Source organism: Triticum aestivum, chromosome 1B (assembly GCF_018294505.1).
Source record: "Triticum aestivum cultivar Chinese Spring chromosome 1B, IWGSC CS RefSeq v2.1, whole genome shotgun sequence".
Taxonomy (NCBI): Eukaryota; Viridiplantae; Streptophyta; class Magnoliopsida; order Poales; family Poaceae; genus Triticum; species Triticum aestivum.
Window position 1 is genome coordinate 26714796 of NC_057795.1, and position 15559 is coordinate 26730354.

Below are 15559 nucleotides of genomic sequence, written 5' to 3' on the forward strand. Positions count from 1 at the left end.
CAAAACCTCAAGTATATATAGGGGAGAGGGAGGGGGCTGCACCCCCCTTAGGGTTCCCACCCCAAGGGGTGCGGCTGCCCCAAATAACCCATCTGGGTGGCGGCCAAGGGAGGGAGAGGGGGGAAACTTGCCCCCCAAGTAAGGTGGAAGCACCCCCTCCCCAAACCCTAGGCGCCTTGGGCCCTTGTGGGGGGGCGCACCAGCCCACCTGGGGATGGTCCCCTCCCACACTTGGCCCATGCAGCCCTCCGGGGCTGGTGGCCCCACTTGGTGGACCCCCGGGACCCTCCCGATGGTCCCGGTACGTTACCCATAAAACCCGAAACTTTTCCGGTGACCAAAACAGGACTTCCCATATATAAATCCTTACCTCCGGACCATTCGGGAACTCCTCGTGACGTCCGTGATCTCACCAAGGACTCCGAACAACATTCGGTAACCACATACAAACTTCCTTTATAACTCTAGCGTCATCGAACCTTAAGTGTGTAGACCCTACGGGTTCGGGAACCATGCAGACATGACCGAGACGTTCTCCGGTCAATAACTATCAGCGGGATCTGGATACCCATGTTGGCTCCCACATGTTCCACGATGATCTCATTGGATGAACCACGATGTCAAGGACTCAATCAATCCCGTATACAATTCCCTTTGTCTAGCGGTATAGTACTTGCCCGAGATTCGATCGTCGGTATACTGATACCTTGTTCAATCACGTTACTGACAAGTCTCTTTACTCGTTCCGAAACACATCATCCCGCGATCAACTCTTTGATCACATTGTGCACATTATGATGATGTCCTACCGAGTGGGCCCAGAGATACCTCTCCATCACACGGAGTGACAAATCCCAGTCTCGATTCGTGACAACCCAACAGACACTTTCGGAGATACCTGTAGTGCACCTTTATAGCCACCCAGTTACGTTATGATGTTTGGTACACCCAAAGCATTCCAACGGTATCTGGGAGTTGCACAATCTCATGCTCTAAGGAAAAGATACTTGACATTTAGAAAAGCTTTAGCATACGAACTACACGATCTCTGTGCTAGGCTTAGGATTGGGTCTTGTCCATCACATCATTCTCCTAATGATGTGATCCCATTATCGATGACATCCAATGTCCATGGTCAGGAAACCGTAACCATCTATTGATCAACGAGCTAGTCAAGTAGAGGCTTACTAGGGACATGGTGTTGTCTATGTATCCACACATGTATCTGAGTTTCCTATCAATACAATTATAGCATGGATAATAAACGATTATCATGAACAAGGAAATATAATAATAACTAATTTATTATTGCCTCTAGGGCATATTTCCAACAGTCTCCCACTTGCACTAGAGTCAATAATCTAGTTCACATCGCCATGTGATTAACACTCACATGTCACATCGCCATGTGACCAACATCCAAAGAGTTTACTAGTGTCACTAAACTAGTTCACATCATCATGTGATTAAGACTCAATGAGTTCTGGGGTTTGATCATGTTTTGCTTGTAAGAGAGGTTTTAGTCAACAGGTCTGCAACATTCAGATCCGTATGTACTTTGCAAATCTCTAGGTCATATTGTAAATGCTGCTTCCTCACTCCACTTGGAGCTATTCCAAATGGTCGCTCCACTATACGTATCCGGTTTGCTACTCAGAGTCATTCGAATAGGTGTTAAAGCTTGCATCGACGTAACCCTTTACGCCGAACTCTTTATCACCTCCATAATCGAGAAACATGTCCTTATTACTCCAAGGACATTTTTGACCGCTATCTGGTGATCCACTCCTTGATCACCTTTGTACCCTCTTGCCAGACATGTGGCAAGGCACACATCAGGTGCGGTACAAAGCATAGCATACTGTAGAGCCTACGTCTAAAGCATAGGGGGCGACCTTCGTCCTTTCTCTCTTTTCTGCCGTGGTTGAGCTTTAAGTCTTAACTTCATACCTTACAACTCAGCCAAGAACTCCTTCTTTGACTGATCCATCTTGAACACCTTTAAGATCATGTCAAGGTATGTGCTCATTTGAAAGTATTATTAAGCATTTTGATCTATCCTTATATATCTTGATGCTCAATGTTCAAGTAGCTTAATCCAGGTTTTCTATTGAAAAACACCTTTCAAATAACCCTATATGCTTTCCAGAAATTCTACATCATTTCTGATCAACAATGTGTCAACAACATATACTCATCATAAATTCTATAGTGCTCCCACTCACCTTTTGGAAATACAAGTTTCTCATAAACTTTGTATAAACCCAAAATCTTTGATCATCTTATCAAAGTGCATATTCCAACTCCGAGATGCTTACTCCAGTCCTTAGAAGGATCGCTGGATCTAGCATACCTTTTAGCATCCTTAGGATTGACAAAACCTTTCTGATTGTATCACATACAACCTTTCCTTACGAAAACTGGTAAGGAAACTCGTTTTGACATCCATCTGCCAGATTTCATAAATGCAGCTTGTGCTAACATGATTCCGACGGACTTAAGCATCGCTACGGATGAGAAAATCTCATCGTAGTCAACTTCCTTGAACTTGTGAAAAACTCTTTGCCACAAGTCGAGCTTCACAGACGGTGACATTACCGTCCACGTCCGTCTTCTTCTTAACGATCCATTTATCTAAATGGTTTGCCGATCATCGGGCAAGTCCACCAAAGTACATGCTTTGTTCTGATACATGGATCCTATCTCGGATTTCATGGCTTCTAACCATTTGTAGGAATTTGGGCCCACCATCGCTTCTCCATAGCTCGTAGGTTCATTGTTGTCTAGCAACATGACCTTCAAGTCAGGATTACTATACCACTCTGAAGCAGTACGCATCCTTGTCACCCTACGAGGTACGGTAGTGAATTGATCCAAAGTTTCATGATTACTATCATAAGTTTCCACTTCAATTGGTGTAGGTGCCACAGGAACAACTTCCTGTGCCCTGCTACACACTAGTTGCAGTGATGGTTCAATGACCATATCAAGTCTCCACCATCCTCCCACTCAATTTTTTCGAGAGAAACTTTTCCTCGGGAAAGGACCTAATTCTAGAAACAATCCTTTTTGCTTCCGGAACTGATACTGGAGGTATACCCAACTGTTTTGGGTGTCCTATGAAGATGCATTTTATCTGCTTTGGGTTCGAGCTTAAAAACCTGAAACTTTTTCACATAAGTGTCGCAGCACTCATTGGACTGCACACATCAAAATGTGTTACTTCCAACAAGTTGCTATCTTGTTCCATCTTACTGAAAACGAGGCTTTTCAGTCATCTTGCCCATGTGGTAAGATTTGCATATCTCAAGTGATTCAAAATCAAGTGAGTTAAAACGATCCATCTGCATGGAGTTTCTTCATGCGTATACACCAATAGACATGGTTCGCATGTCTCAAACTTTTCAAAAATGAGTGAGTCTAAAGATCCATCAACATGGAGTCTTCATGCGTTTTATACCAATATGACTTACATGGCAGTGCCACAAGTAAGTGGTACTATCATTACTATCTTATATCTTTTGGCATGAAAATGTGTATCACTACGATCGAGATTCAATAAACCATTCCTTTAGGTGCAAGACCATTAAAGGTATTATTCAAATAAATAGAGTAACCATTATTCTCCTTAAATGAATAACCGTATTGCGATAGACATAATCCAATGATGTCTATGCTCAACGCAAACACCAAAAACAATTATTCCGGTTTAATACTAATCTTGATGGTAGAGGGAGCGTGCGATGTTTGATCACATCAAACTTGGAAACACTTCCAACACATATCGTCAGCTCACCTTTAGCTAGTCTCCGTTTATTCCGAGTTACTAACACTTAGCAACCGAACCGGTATCTAATACCCTGGTGCTACTAGGGGTACTAGTAAAGTACACATTAACATAATGTATATCCAATATACTTCTATCGACCTTGCCAGCCTTCTCATCTACCAAGTATCTAGGGTAATTCTGCTCCAGTGGCTATTTCCCTTATCACAGAAGCACTTAGTCTCGGGTTTGGGTTCAACCTTGGGTTTCTTCACTAGAGCAGCAGCTGATTTGCCGTTTCATGAAGTATCCCTTCTTGCCCTTGCCCCTTTTGAAAACTAGTGGTTTTTACTAACCATCAACAATTGATGCTCCTACTTGACTTCTACTTTCGCGGTGTCAGACATCGCGAATACTTCAAGGATCATCATATCTATCCCTGATATGTTATAGTTCATCATGAAGCTCTAGTAGCTTGGTGGCAATTACTTTGGAGAAACATCACTATCTCTAGAAGATCAACTCCCACTGGATTCCAGTGATTGTTGCACTCAGACAATCTAAGCACAAGCTCAACGATTGAGCTTTTCTCCCTTAGTTTGCAGGCTAAGAAAATCATCGGAGGTCTCATACCTCTTGACGTGGGGACGAGCCTGAAATCCCAATTTGAGCCCTCGAAACATCTCATATGTTCCGCGACGTTTCGAAAACGTCTTTGGTGCCTCTACTCTAAACCACTTAACTGAACTATCACGTAGTTATCAAAACGTGTATGTCCGATGTTCGCAACATCCACAGACGACGTTTGGGGTTCTGCACACTGAGCGGTGCATTAAGGACATAAGCTTTCTACTGATCGCATAATCGCTACTGTCAACTTTCAACTATATTTTCTCTAGGAACATATCTAAACAGTGGAACTAAAGCGCGAGCAATGACATAATTTGCAAAGGGTCTTTTGACTATGTTCTGGATAATTAAGGTCATCTTATGAACTCCCACTCAGATAGGCATCCCTCTAGTCATCTAAGTGATTACATGATCCGAGTCAACTAGGCCGTGTCCGATCATCACGTGAGACGGACTAGTCATCATCGGTGAACATATTCATGTTGATCGTATCCTCCATACGACTCATGCTCGACCTTTCGATCTCTTGTGTTCCGAGGCCATGTCTGTACATGCTAGGCTCGTCAAGTTAACCTAAGTGTTTCGCGTGTGTAAATCTGGCTTACACCCATTGTATGTGAACGTAAGAATCTATCACACCCGATCATCACGTGGTGCTTCGAAACGACGAACTTTCGCAACGGTGCACAGTTAGGGGGAACACTTTCTTGAATTTTTTTAATGAGGGATCATCTTATTTACTACCGTCGTTCTAAGCAAATAAGATGCATAAACATGATAAACATCACATGCAATCAAATAGTGACATGATATGGCCAAGATCATTTTGCTCCTTTTGATCTCCATCTTCGGGGCTCCACGATCATCATCGTCACCGGAATGACACCATGATCTCCATCATCGTGTCTCCATGAAGTTGTCTCGCCAACTTATTACTTCTACTACTATGGCTACTGGTTAGCAATAAAGTAAAGTAATTACATGGCGTTGTTCAATGACACGCAGGTCATACAATAAATAAAGACAACTCCTATGGCTCCTGCCGGTTGTCATACTCATCGACATGCAAGTCGTGATTCCTATTACAAGAACATGATCAATCTCATACATCACATATCATTCATCACATTCTTCTTGGCCATATCACATCACATAGCATATCCTGCAAAAACAAGTTAGACATCCTCTAATTGTTGTTTGCATGTTTTACGTGGCTGCTATTGGTTTCTAGCAAGAAAGTTTCTTACCTATGCAAAACCACAACGTGATATGTCAATTGCTATTTACCCTTCATAAGGAACCTTTTCATCGAATCCGTTCCGACTAAAGTGGGAAAGACTGGCACCCACTAGCCACCTTATGCACCAAGTGCATGTCAGTCGGTGGAACCTGTCTCACGTAAGAGTACGTGTAAGGTCGGTCCGGGCCGCTTCATCCCACAATACCGTCGAAACAATATTGGACTAGTAACGGTAAGCATATTGAACAAAATCAATGCCCACAACTACTTTGTGTTCTACTCGTGCAAAGAATCTACGCAATAGACCTAGCTCATGATGCCACTGTTGGGGAACGTAGCAGAAATTCAAAATTTTCCTACGTGTCACCAATATCTATCTATGGAGAAACCAGCAACGAGGGGAAGGAGAGTGCATCTACATACCCTTGTAGATCGCTAAGCGAAAGCATTCAAGAGAACGGGGTTGAAGGAGTCGTACTCGTCGTGATCCAAATCACCGGAGATCCCAGTGCCAAACGGACGGCACCTCCGCGTTCAACACACGTACAGCCCGGTGACGTCTCCGATGCCTTGATCCAGCAAGGAGAGAGGGAGAGGTTGAGGAAGACTTCGTCCAGCAGCAGCACAACGGCGTGGTGGTGGTGGAGGAGCATGGCAATCCTGCAGGGCTTCGCCAAGCACCGCGGGAGAGGAGGGACAGAGGTAGGGCTGCGCCAGGGAGAGGTCAAAACTCATATGTCTGGCAGCCCCAAAACCTCAAGTATATATAGGGGAGAGGGAGGGGGCTGCACCCCCTTAGGGTTCCCCCCCAAGGGGTGCGGCTGCCCCAAAAAACCCATCTGGGTGGCGGCCAAGGGGGGAGAGGGGGGAAACTTGACCCCAAGTAAGGTGGAAGCACCCCCTCCCCAAACCCTAGGCGCCTTGGGCCCTTGTGGGGGGGGGGGGCGCACTAGCCCACCTGGGGCTGGTCCCCTCCAAAACTTGACCCATGCAGCCCTCCGGGGCCGGTGGCCCCACTTGGTGGACCCCCGGGACCCTCCCGGTGGTCCCGGCACGTTACAGATAAAACCCGAAACTTTTTCGGTGACCAAAACAGGACTTCCCATATATAAATCTTTACCTCCGGACCATTCCGGAACTTCTCATGATGTCCGGGATCTCATCCGGGACTCCGAACAACATTTGGTAACCACATACAAACTTCCTTTATAACCCTAGCGTCATCGAACCTTAAGTGTGTAGACCCTACGGGTTCGGGAACCATGCAGACATGACCGAGACGTTCTCCGGTCAATAACCATCAGCGGGATATGGATACCCATGTTGGCTCCCACATGTTCCACGATGATCTCATCGGATGAACCACGATGTCAAGGACTTAATCAATCCCGTATACAATTCCCTTTGTCTAGCGGTATAGTACTTGCCCGAGATTCGATCGTCGGTATACCGATACCTTGTTCAATCTCGTTACCGACAAGTCTCTTTACTAGTTCCGTAACACATCATCCCGCGATCAACTCTTTGATCACATTGTGCACATTATGATGATGTCCTACCGAGTGGGCCCAGAGATACCTCTCCGTCACACGGAGTGACAAATCCCAGTCTCGATTCGTGACAACCCAACAGACACTTTCGGAGATACCTATAGTGCACCTTTATAGCCACCCAGTTATGTTGTGACGTTTGATACACCCAAAACATTCCTATGGTATCCGGGAGTTGCACAATCTCATGGTCTAAGGAAAAGATACTTGACATTTAGAAAAGCTTTAGCATACGAACTACACGATCTCTGTGCTAGGCTTAGGATTGGGTCTTGTCCATCACATCATTCTCCTAATGATGTGATCCTGTTATCAATGACATCCAATGTACATTGAGGGAGTCCCGGATTAGGGGGTGTCCGGATAGCCGAACTATCATCATCGGCCGGACTCCAAGACTATGAAGATACAAGATTGAAGACTTCGTCCCGTGTCCGGATGGGACTTTCCTTGTCGTGGAAGGCAAGGTTGGCGATACGGATATGTAGATCTCCTACCATTGTAACTGACTCTGTGTAACTCTAGCCCTCTCCGGTGTCTATATAAACCGGAGGGTTTTAGTCCGTAGTACCCAACAACAATCATACCATAGGCTAGCTTCTAGGGTTTAGCCTCCTTGATCTCGTGGTAGATCTACTCTTGTAATACCCACATCATCAATATCAATCAAGCAGGACGTAGGGTTTTACATCCATCAAGAGGGCCCAAACCTGGGTAAAACATCGTGTCCCTTGTCTCCTGTTACCATCCGCCTAGAGCACAGTTCGGGACCCCTACCCGAGATCCGCCGGTTTTGACACCGACATTGGTGCTTTCATTGAGAGTTCCTCTATGCCGTCGCAATTAGGAAGGATGCCTCTTCCCGTCTTTAAAGATGGTACCATTGCCAAAGGAGCTTTGGCCGCCGGTCAAGCTATCCGGCTAGGTGGTTTTCTTATGACCGCCTGTTCAGCCACCGCTTCGACGATGACCTCTCGGGTCATCAAAAGTGATCTTCGCGTCAACCCTTAATTCACCGAGCAGCTGGATCCGATGGAGCTCTTTTCCGTAAACGAGCTCTTGGATTGCATCGCCGCCCTGGGAGTCGCTACAGACTATGATCAGATTGGGCTTAAAACCGATCTGAGAGAAATTTACTCTCCCCAGGCTACCCACCACGTTGCTGTGGTAGAAGAACAACGCGGCGACTCTTCTTCTATGTTAAAAACTAGTTATGTCCGGATTCCCGATCCCTCCATGCCGGATTCCTGCGGAGGGACAGACGTCAATTGAGTACTGAACCTAAAGTCAGGCAGCAGACTAGATTCGTTGGACGACGTCCAGCAATCCAAGCTTCCAAATCCGGAAACTCCTCAGCCTTTGAGCCTCAGATTGGGCGGGGTTCCGAATTTAATTCCACCCGCCCACCCAAACACAAGCGATCTATCTCAAATACGGCAAGAGCCCGATGAAACAGTACATAATTACTAGGCCAGATCCTCCTGGTTATGGACAGGATAAAGGACTGCCGTGAGGAAAGCGCAATCTCTATTTTCTACAACAATTGCACTGACAAGGGAATCATGAACGCCATAAGTCGTCGCGAAGTTACGCGCTTCGCCGCCTGGCGACCATAGTACGAAAATACTGTGCGATGGAGAGTGCCTGGAAAACCAAAACCAGATTTTGGGACAATCCGGCCCTGAACACAACCCTAGTCCGGAATAAAAGGGTGCACCATGCTCAAGCACCTGGGTCAAAAACCAAAAAGCAAAAAACCCCTAAAGGGTATGGAACCGTACTGGAGGGATGGCTCAGCGGACCCTGCAAAATCCATAATATAGAGGGCGCCACTCCAACACATAGCCTTCGAGCATGTTGGATACTACGGCAGGTGGCCAAAAGTGGCGAAGGTCTTCTAGCCCCAGAGAACCAGCCCAACAGTACCAGTACGGTATTAACAGTCTTCGAGACTTTCGCATCAAATAATATGCAAAATCGAACAATCCGCAACCTCGCCGAAGTCTACCAAGTAGCAACACCAATCCATGGAGCGACACGGCTATCACCTTCAATGCCAGCGACGAACCTAAATTCCGAACAGCCCGAGCACCAGCCGCATTGGTCCCTAGTCCAATAGTGGACGGCTTTCGTCTTACCAAGGTACTCATGGATGGCGGCAGCGGATTAAACCTCATCTATGAGGAAACCCTCCAAAAAATGGAAATAGACTGGAGCCACATTGAGCGAAGCAGCACAACCTTTAGAGGAATAATCCCTAGTCGGGAAGTACGCCGCACAGGAAAAATCATACTAGATGTGGTGTTTGGCTCGCCGGACAACTACAGGTCCGAGGAAGTCACGTTCCAAGTGGCCCCGTTCAGCAGCGGATATCACGCTCTATTAGGGCGAGAGGCATTCACAATTTTCCAAGCTGTACCCCACTACGGGTACATGAAGCTTAAAATGCTCGGGCCCAATGGAATCATCACTCTGGTCAGTGATCCGGACATAGCACTCCGCACTGAAAATAAGACAGCCGCACTAGCCCTAGAGGCACTATCCGAAGCCCTAGCGGCAGAGGAACTCACTGCACTGCGCTCCACGGTGAATAGGGACGATGTGATACTCGATAAGAGATCTAAGTCCACCTTTTTTAAACCAGCAGACGAAATAGTCAAATTCCAGGTCCATCCAACGAACCCCACAAAGACGGCGTCCATTGGGGCACAATTAAACCCTGATGTAGAAGCCGCACTACGAGAATTCCTTCGGGAAAATTGGGACATTTTTGCCTTGCACCCTTCAGATATGCCAGGAATCCCACGAAGGCTGGCAGAGCATAGCCTAAATATCCTAAAAGGATTCAAGCCAGTCAAACAGGCTCCTCGACGATTTTCCGAACCCAAAAGACATGCAATGGGAGAGGAGCTAGCCAAACTATTAGAAGCCGGATTCATCAGAGATATAAAACATCCGGACTGGCTAGCGAACCTGGTAATGGTACCAAAAAAGGACAAATCCTGGCGCCTTTGTGTCAATTTTAAAGACCTTAATAAGGCCTGTCCAAAGGATCCTTTCCCCCTTCCCCGCATCGACCAAATCATCGATGCTACCGCGGGGCACGATTCATTGTGTTTCCTCGATGCATACTCCGGATACCATCAAATCAAGATGGCGGAAACATACCAGGCCGCAACGGCATTCATTACTCCATACAGACCATTCTGCTTCAACACAATGCCCTTCGGACTCAAAAACACCGGCGCAACATATCAGCGCATGATTCAGACATGTCTGGCTACCCAGATCGGCAAAACAGTGGAGGCATACATAGACGATGTGGTCGTTAAGACCAAACACGTCGAAACTCTAGTAGACGGTTTGAGGCTCACATTCGACAACCTCTGAGCATATGACATTAAGCTCAACCCGGATAAATGCGTTTTCGGCGTACCAGCCGGAAAGCTCTTGGGTTTCATTGTATCCGGTAGAGGAATTGAAGCAAACCCAGCCAAGATCCGAGCTCTGTCACAATTGGATATCCCAAAAGACCTCAAACAAATACAAAAACTGACTGGATGCGTGGCGGCTCTAAGCCGCTTCATCTCCCATTTTGGAGAAAAGGCATTGCCTCTCTACCGCCTCCTCCGGCGCACCGAACACTTCGAGCGGACGGATGCTGCCACGGCCGGACTCGAAGAAATAAAGGCCATATTAGCAACAAATCCGGTCCTGGCCGCGCCCAACCTAGGCGAACCAATGTTATTATATATCGCGGCAACACATCAAGTTGTAAGCGCAGTGCTCGTCGTCGAACGAGAAACAGAAGGACACAAATTCCCTCTTCAAAAACCAGTGTACTATGTATCCACTGTCTTAACTCCATGCAAGTCCCGGTATCCACATTATCAAAAGATAGCATGCGCGGTGTTCATGGCATCCCGGAAGCTGCGACACTACTTTCAAGAGTGCTCGATAACAGTGGCCTCTGAAGTACCTCTCAACGACATTATAAACAACCGCGACGCGACGAGCAGGATTGCAAAATGGGCCATTGAGCTCTCACCATTTGACATAACCTACAAACCAAGGCGAGCTATAAAGTCGCAAGTTTTGGCTGACTTCATCGCCGAATGGACCGAAGCCGAACTCCCTAAAGAGTACGGCGCATACTCCAATTGGATCATGCATTTCGACGGCTCCAAAATGTTGGCCGGCTTGGGGGCTGGTGTCATATTGACGTCCCCAACCGGAGACACAGTCCAATACATACTTCAGATAATGTACACGGACTCCAACAATGCAGCCGAATATGAGGCCCTTCTACATGGTCTCCGGATGGCAATCTCCATGGGTATTCAACGCCTAGAGGTGCGCGGGGATTCAAACCTCGCAATATCCCAAGTAAATGGAGACTTTGACGCCAAGGATCCGAAAATGGCAGCCTATCATAACGCCATCTTAAAAATGTTAGCTCGGTTCGAAGGACTCGAATACCACCATGTAGCCCAGGATTATAACCAGGCAGCCGACGTGTTGGCGCGCATCGGCGCAAAACGCGACGCCGTCCCTCCAAACATCTTCCTGGAGCGGCTCTTTAAGCCATCCGTATTATGGGAAGAGGAGTCCAGAAATAGCAACCCGGAACCAACCGCGCCACCCAACACGGAACATTCTGACACAGTCGGTGGCTCAGCCAATGAAATAACACCCTCAGCCCATGAAATAATGGCAGTAATTGCCCCGTGGATGGAACCATTCCTAGCCTACTTAACTAGGCAGGAACTTCCCGAAGACCAAAATGAGGCCCGCCGCATAGTTCGGCGATCTAAAGCCTACAAGGTCCATGAGGGAGAACTTTATAAGAAAAGCACAACCGGAGTCCTTCAAAGGTGCATCTCCGAAGAGGAAGGGCGAAATCTCCTGGCTGAAATTCACGCCAAACTCGGCGGGCAACACGCCGCAGCCCGGGCCCTTGTAGGCAAGGCCTTCCGTACAGGATTTTATTGGCTGACTGCCCGGGCAGATGCTCAGGACTTAGTCCAACGATGCGTCGGTTGCCAGCTCTTTGCTAATCAAAGCCACATGCCACCCACCGCCCTCAAAACTATACCCATCACCTGGTCGTTCGCGGTCTGGGGCTTGACATGGTTGGACCCCTTAAAGGGGGAACCCACAAGCAAAAATACCTATTGGTCATGGTGGACAAATTCACCAAATGGATAGAGGCCAAGCCAGTTAAAACGGCAGAATCCGGACCCGTGATAGACTTCATATCCGGGGTAGTACACCGTTATGGCGTCCCCCACAGCATCATCACTGATAATGGCATGAATTTAACGGCCGACGAGGTTAAACTCTGGTGCAAAAATATGGGCATCAGGCTCGACTACGCTTCAGTCTATCACCCCCAAACTAACGGTCAAGTCGAACGAGCAAATGGTCTAATCATGAGCGGCATCAAACCCAGATTAGTGCGGTCCCTCACGGAATCTAACATGCACTGGGTAGAGGAGCTCGACTCCATACTCTGGGGGCTGCGGACCACGCCGAACCGCACTACCGGATTCACACCATTTTTTATGGTGTACGACGCAGAGGCAGTTTTGCCCTGCGATATAATTCATGACTCACCTTGCGTGCGCATGTACGAAGAAAGAGAAGCAGGACAGTTTGGACGCCTTAGAGGAGGAGCGGGACGTGGCAAAAGCTCGTTCCGCATTCTATCAGCAGCAGGCTGGAAGATATCAGAGCAGAGAAGTACGGGCCAAAACTTACAATGTTGGCGAGCTAGTTCTACGCCTGCCGGACAAGAAAAAGGACAAACTTAAGCCCAAATGGGAAGGTCCCTTCATCATCGACTAAGTCCTGACCGGCGGAGCATACCGTCTACATAACGCATCTGACAACCGACTCGAGCCGAACCCATGGAACGCAGCCCGTCTCCGAAGATTCTACGCCTAGCACCGGACTCAGAGTTCGTCTCCTTCCTCCATCCACCTTTTATATTTTCGCTGTCTTTTGTTCCCCTCTTTTCCCCCCTTTTTTAATAAAAGCCTTTGAGGGCTGATCTGCGCATTGTTCGCACACACTTGATGTGCTACTCGCACTCATTATACCTGGGGGCTTCTTTAACAGAAGCTTATTTATACGGGCTTCATGCCCAACACATGTGTCATACTTCCGCATGTACCTTTTATTCACCATTATATGCATCGATATGACTTAAGTTTTGGCCAAGCTGGGTTGCCTAGCTCCTGTGCTTACCCCTACGTTCCCGATTGTTTGGCTAGGAGGTAAAGGGAGCACCTCTGCGATTGTTACTGTCGGGTCAGCCGGATGTGTACCTCAGACTGGGTGAAGCCAAAAGCTAGCGTTCTTAAGGGAATATTCGGTCGGTGACTTGAAAGATGATTTATTACTTATTTATTTATCTGCCCCCAGATGCTTTTTCTGCTCTCTTCGCAATACGGACATGCACCTTAGGGCATGCCTCCCAGGGAAAGGAACCCCTAACGGAACTATTCTCCCTGGAAGATGTTTCTTACTAACCATGTAATATAACATAACTAGTTGGGCACTTGTCTGATAAAGCACTAATGACCCCTATGCCTGTTCTCCATGCATGCCCCGGTTTTTATATAACCGTTAGGGTATTCGGACACACTCCGGACTGTTGGGTCCCGAGGTTGAAGCGAAAAGGTCCGCAAAGACAAACGATCTACAATCCGGCTAGAAGGCATTTTACATGTCATTTTAAAATTACATCGTCAAATTGACTGATTGAACTCCTCTTCAATCCCATCTAATAGGTTGTCTAGTTTACGGTCCCGCTGGGAATATTTCGCGGCCAACTCTACTTGGCCGTACAATAAGCTCACAGGGATCTCCTTCCCATCGGGCCCCACAGGTCCGATCTCGGCCATGTGGTTTGGATCAGCCTTCGTGTACCGCGTCTTCACCATGGCCCAGGCCTCTCTGGCGCCTTGACGGCAGGCCGATATCTTCCACAAATGGAAGCGCTGCCGTACTCCTTGAAGCTTCTCAGCAGGCCCTCCAAGACCCTCGGGTAGGGAGACGGACGGCCATAAGGCCTGAACGACGCTGCTCATCGCCTGCCGAATACGTTCATGCAGTTGTAGCAGCTCGGGAAGAAGGTCACCCGTGGAACCAGGCATTTCCTCCGCCGGACGACCCGTGAGCACACCTACAGACACATTTCTGTCAATCGACTTCCTCGCCGAACTCTTCTTTTCAAAAGAGTTTTCTCAAGCACTTACTGTAAATGCCGCGACGAAGCCGCCGATTCTCCTTTACGGAGTCAGACAGCTGGACCCGTACATCTTTTAGTTCTTCGCCCAGCTGGGTGTTGGCATCTTGGAGTTTGTTCCTCTCCTACTGCACCCTCATAAGCACCTTCTCGCCGGCCTTCAGCTGGCGCAGCAGATGTTGCTTGTCCGGTTCCAGTCCGGCACCCTCTGCAATATTATTGTCAGACTTACGCACACGCCGCACTTCATAAACTACTTATCTTTTCAAAGCATGTATTACCAGAGGGGGTCTCTGTGGCTCCCCCTGCAGCGGCTAGCGCGGCCTCAAGTTGGGCTTTGCACTCTTGAAGCTCCTGGGACAGACAAGTATTCTTCTCCGTAAGATCCTGCATAACAAATGATCCTTAAATCAGTTATTCTAACTATTTTAAGTCTCGGGGGCTACTGGCATATATAACTATTAAAATTCCTCACCCGTATGTCTTCCACATACTGCTCCGTGGCACTGGTTAGACCATCTTGAGCGGCATGGAGGTGCGCGTCTCCCGCATTAAAGGCATTCAGTGCCTCTAGAGAGAAACACGCGTCACGAAGAACCGTCCGGCGGCGCTTGTGATTCATGGCGCTCTCCACCTAAGACCTGGTGGCGGACAGCCTGTCGGCATCCTCCGTTGGAGGAGCATCCGGCTCATGCCTTGTGTTCGCCTCCCCTTCCGGACCAGGCGTTGGAGCATGGCTGGCGGAGGCTTGATTGGCAACCTCTCCGGACACTATCTGGCGAGCGCTCTTTCTCCTGGAAAAATCATGAGCGTTAATATACCTCCTAGGAATCTTTCCCTTAAATACGGCAGTGCATCATACCGTTGCGGCAACGTTTCGATTCGCGCCGCACTCTTCTTCCGCCTGCTGGGCCGAACTGACCCTTGTTGGTCAGCCGCCGCGGGTTCAGCTTCCCGCCTTAAAGGCGCCTCCTGCGGAGCACCGTTGGTATATGGTGGTCAGAAATGAGCATGGACCAAGTAATGGTGTCAGGACTCCGGTCGTAGTCACCTGGGAAGCCGGAGATAAACCGGGGTAGTCAGCCGCAATGGCGACTAGAGCATTGTCCATGCTAAGTTGG